This window comes from Tupaia chinensis, unplaced genomic scaffold, assembly GCF_000334495.1.
Source record: "Tupaia chinensis unplaced genomic scaffold, TupChi_1.0 Scaffold000647_1, whole genome shotgun sequence".
Classification (NCBI taxonomy): Eukaryota; Metazoa; Chordata; class Mammalia; order Scandentia; family Tupaiidae; genus Tupaia; species Tupaia belangeri.
In genome coordinates, this window is record NW_006160168.1 from 133,575 (window position 1) to 138,566 (window position 4,992).

The following is a 4,992-nucleotide window of genomic DNA, read 5'->3' on the forward strand; positions in this document are numbered from 1 at the left end:
GCTCAGTCAGAAAAGTGCTTGCACATCAATGTTTATTGCAGCATTATTCTGATTGCCAAGACATGGAACTAACCTAAATGTCCACAAACTCATGAATAGATTGGAAAATTGTGGCATATTTACTCTATGGAATACTATCCAGCCATAAAAAATAACAAGACCCTGGTATTTGATAGAAAGTGGTCAGATATGGAGGATCTATTGCTGAGTGAAGTAAGCCAGACTATGAAAGAAAGATATTGTTTGTATCCACTTAATATACACCAACTATCTGCACTGTATGGTAGAGAGCGAAATATTGGAGCACATAAAAGCAGTGAAAATACTTAATGAGAATAATGCAATGTGGATGGGGGGATGAAGAGAAGAGGATAGAGAAAGACAGCAAGAGAACAAATAGGCATAACATTAGTGGGACACAGATATGGCTTATTACCTGTTGATGATGACGTGTATAGTATTCTCAGCTGGATTGGTCTGAGAAGTATTTCATGAAAGTGAGAAATAGTATTTGACTGGTTAAAAAAATAATTGGAATAATATAATGATCAGGAAAACAATGAAAAGATATTGAATGATGAAGTGGGGATTTTAATGTCTCTGTATTGACTGACATGCATGGCATTCCCTTTTGAAAAAACAATGTAATACACTGTAAAGTTATATGCAATTCAATGTAATATAAACAAGATTATGATGATAATAAATAAATTTAAAAAAAAAAACTGCAGTATTCCAGATAAGCCACTTGCATGAGGACACTTGTTTAACAAATGGCTGTCTTTACCAATAAGCTAATGTCTACTGCTGTGACAACCCCCATGGTTTTTGTTTCAAAGCAGCTTACATGGACTTCTTTTTTCTTGTAAGTTTCCCCTTGCCCTAACCTCTTTGGATGTCCTATGGCCCATCCTAATGTGTATCCAGACTGCAATCCTCTGCTATCCCCATATAAACTCTGTTTTGGATAGTCTGTCTCTCTGTGGCTCATGTTAGGTTGAAAGGAATCGGCCCCTTTCTACAACTGGAAAAGGAAGAAGAATAGGGAGAAGGAGAAGGAAAAAGAGGGTAGGAGAAGAAGAAACAGAAGTGAACGAACTTTGCTAGGTTTAACAGGGTAGTGCGTAGCACACTCCTTCACTGGTATCTTGGGTGAGTCAGAGTCAGTTACCTTAAACTGTAACAGGATAACTGACAATCGAATAATGATGCCTTTTTAGTGAAACTTCTCCAACCACTCAACTATTCCCATTGCTAAGTCATGCCCCACTATCTTGTTTTCTCCCTCCCATTTGTTACTTCTACTTTCTTTATCTTTTCCTTCTTTACCTTTCTTCTCAGCCCCACATTTCTCTTCATTATAAAGCAAAGACAGTAATTTCATTGATTACTTCAGGTGTAAACTAATACTTGTCCTCAGGTTCTCACATTCCATCATAGTGACTTATCAAAGTTTTTCTTTTTCCTTAAACAAAGACAGTGCTTTCTCTGAGTGTGATTTTATTTGTCTTTTGCTCATTCTCTTTCTTTCTTTCCCTTCCTTCCTCTCTTTTTTTTTTTACCTTCTTTTTACCAAAGCCTGTACAACATGGTTATAAAATAAGTATGAAATATTGTCCCTCATAAAAGGGTTGATGATTTAAATGGTTAGGCAAGACACATGTAAAATGATTTTTTTTTTTGGAGAGGTTTTTGCTATAGTGTGCGTGTGCTCACTAGACAGACAGAGAGAGACAGAGAGATGGAAAGCAAGAAATCACCCCCCAAAGGGGATGGCCACGTCGCAATCCCTTCTCCTCCATTCTCCTCTCGGGATCTTGGGCACGCACGCACACACTCCGGGCATGAGTTGAAGCCACCGAGTCTAGGACTCAAACTACGGTTGACTACGTGGGAGTCCAGTGACATAGCCATTATGCTAACTGCTGGTCCCGATGTAAAATGATTTGATAAGGAAATTAGCATGAAAGTAAGTACTCTGGGTTATAGCAAATTTGGAAATTTCATTTAACAGAAAAAAATAGAATCCAGAGATAAAGAGGAAAATATTACAGAGGATATTTTGACTAAGTAGGATTAAAATAATCATAGATGGGACCAGTTGATTGCATAATAGAGTCCTGGAACTCCTACATAGTCGACCATGGTTCAAGTCCCAGACTTAGCAGCTTTAGACACATGTGCGTGCATACCCAAAACAACAAGAGGAGAATAGAGGAGAAGGGATTGTGGTTTGGTCATCCCTGAGGGCAGCAATTCCTCACTTTCAGTCTCTCTGTCTCTCTCTGTCTCTCCAGTGAGCGCATGCACCCTATAGAAAAAAAAAATCTCTCTTAAAAAAAAAAAAAAGATAATCATAGAAGTGAGAAGGCACCTGTAAGCCATCCCAGATGAATTCAGTCAGAATCTCCTCAAATGAGACCTGAAGCTTGATATATATTTCAAGTCCCACAAGGGATTCCAACATGGAGGCTTGGCTGATCATCCCTGTTCTACTGAAACCTTAGAGCTTGCCTACTTAGGAGAATATCAAGCAAAGTAATAAAATTCATGGACATGGGATTCTCTTACATGAGATAATTTCTCAAACACTCTAATTGGCCTTTATATCACACATACAAAAGGTTTGAAATATTTCCTCTTATATGTTTTATTAAAGATGTAATATATTCAAGGACCAGTAGTTGGCATAGTGGCTATGTCGCTGAACTCCCATGAAGTCGACCGCAAATTAATTGAGTCTTGGACCCAGTGGCTTAAAATCACATCAGGGGCATGTGCGTGTTTGTCCAAGATCCCAAGAGGAGAATGGAGAAGGGATTACGGCATGGCCATCCCCCTGGGGGGGGTGATTTCTCGCTTTCTTTCTATCTGTTGCTCTGTCTGGCAAGCGCACGCACCCTATAGCAAAAACATTTTTTTTTAAAAAAAGATATATTCTAAATAACAACCAGAATATGAAATAAATCTCCTGAATTCTCGTTTCCTAATATTACTGTGTATCTCTCCCCCAGCTATTACAATGCCAGTCACAGCATTTGGAAATGGGTACCTGTCACCGACTGTCAACGGACAAAGCTTTCCATTTAGAAGCTACGTTACAGAAAGCACTATATGCTTATAGCTTTCATAAACTGTGAACTGAGGCAATGACTAAATCATTGTGATGTCAAAATAATGTTGGAATTTGTTTCCAGGACAAAATCAATGAGCTTCCAAAGCAAAGCCTTCATGAAAGAGTGCTATTTACATCTATGAAAAACTAGCTGAATCAAACTATTCTACTGCTGAAAACAACTAGAAAATCTAGGTAGAAACAAATAAATAAAAGTGTAAAACCCAAAAATGGTGTGCTAACAAGGCCACAAGTACTTGAGGGACCAGAGTATTTCCTAGAGAAGTGAAGCACAGAGAGGTCAGGCCTGAATTGGACATTATATTTTCCTTTGAGTCCCAGCCTTTTTTGAAAGTGCTGGCCTAGAGTCTGAAAATCCAGACAGAAAGCAGCAACCCAAAGGCTGAAAAGCTGACCAGTTTAACAGAGAGACCATGGTCTCGGGGCTAAGAACAGAAACTGGAAATGAGGGAAAACTAAAGGGTGAAGCCCAGAACACACACCATGCTTTCACTGAGGACTCATGAAGATCTATACGAGGAGTAAACACAACTAGAAATATAACAGCTACCACAAAAATTTAAATATAGCTACAAATCAACTCAATTCCAGATGAGATTGAGGAGTTCCTCCCCAAGACCACATGCATTAACAGAAGCAAAGGCAAATTCTCAGGCTGTTTCCATGGTCATGTGATTAAGGCAGCCAGATCGCACACAATTATGTGGCTTGAGTTCTGGATTCAGCGACTTGAAAAACACTTCAGCGGGTATGCAAATGTACCCAAAATCCCAAAAAGAAAGAGAGGTGGAGGAGAAGGGATTGGGATTGCATCATGATCATACTTCATGGGGGTGGGGGGTGGGGTTCTCCTCTCTCCCTTTCTCTGTCTCTCTATAGTGTGCTAACATGCTCTCTACCACAAAAACAAAACAACTGAAAAAATGGAGTCAACAGGTAATGTCGTGGTTATGGCACTAGAATCCAACATGGCGAACAATGGTTTGAGTCCCAGACCTGGTGACTTAAAAATCACAATGGGTTCCTGTGTGTGCATGCCCAAGATCTTGGGAGGAGAAGGGTGGAGAAGAGACTGAGGCATGGCCAGACCTTCTGGAGGGTGATTTCTCACTTTCCCTCTTTCTGTCTTTCTCCAGCAAGCACACATACTCTTTAAGGCAAAAACCCTAAAAAGGAAAGAAGAAAGAAAGAAAGAAAGAAAGAAAGAAAGAAAGAAAGAAAGAAAGAAAGAAAGAAAGAAAGAAAGAAAGAAAGAAAGAAAGAAAGAAAGAAAAAGAAAGAAAGAAAAGAAAGCCAGACCACCAATAATCGAAAGAAAAAGAAAGGAGAGGAGAGGAGAGGGGAGGGGAGGGGAGGGGGAGGGGAGAAAAGGAAAAGGAAAAGGAAAAGGAAAGAAAATCTTCTGTGCAAGAACATAAGAGCATGGTATCATGCAGAGCCTCAAAATTGCTCTGTAATTTTTCACATGTGACAACAACAAGAAATATTGGTCGTCAGAAAAGTCATGACATATTTAAATGTGCCATGACTTTTCTGATGACCCAATAGTTATTTACGTAAAATAGGGATAACATTTACTCTATAATGTAGTTAAGAAGATTATGAAAGAGGTCTATAAATAGCCTGGCACACCAATGTTCAACAAATGAGAACACTACCAGTGAGCAATGAGAAAATCTTTATAGAATACGTAATTTAAAAAATAATTCCATTTGTTCTTTCAGAGACCCTGGGGAGTTGGTTAATAACATTACCTTTATATGAGAGAAAGGTGGCTTTATGATTAGACTAACACACGTACTAGAAACCAGAGATGAATGCTTTTCCTTGTCAGCTCCTAGACAAGAAATCCAAAG

General features: G+C 39.0%; 1 pseudogene; it reads left to right on the top strand.

Moving 5' to 3' along the window:
* Window positions 1-3,140, top strand: part of LOC102490114 (uncharacterized) — a 51,579-nt pseudogene extending 48,439 nt beyond the window's left edge.
* Window positions 3,141-4,992: the final 1,852 nt, after the last annotated feature.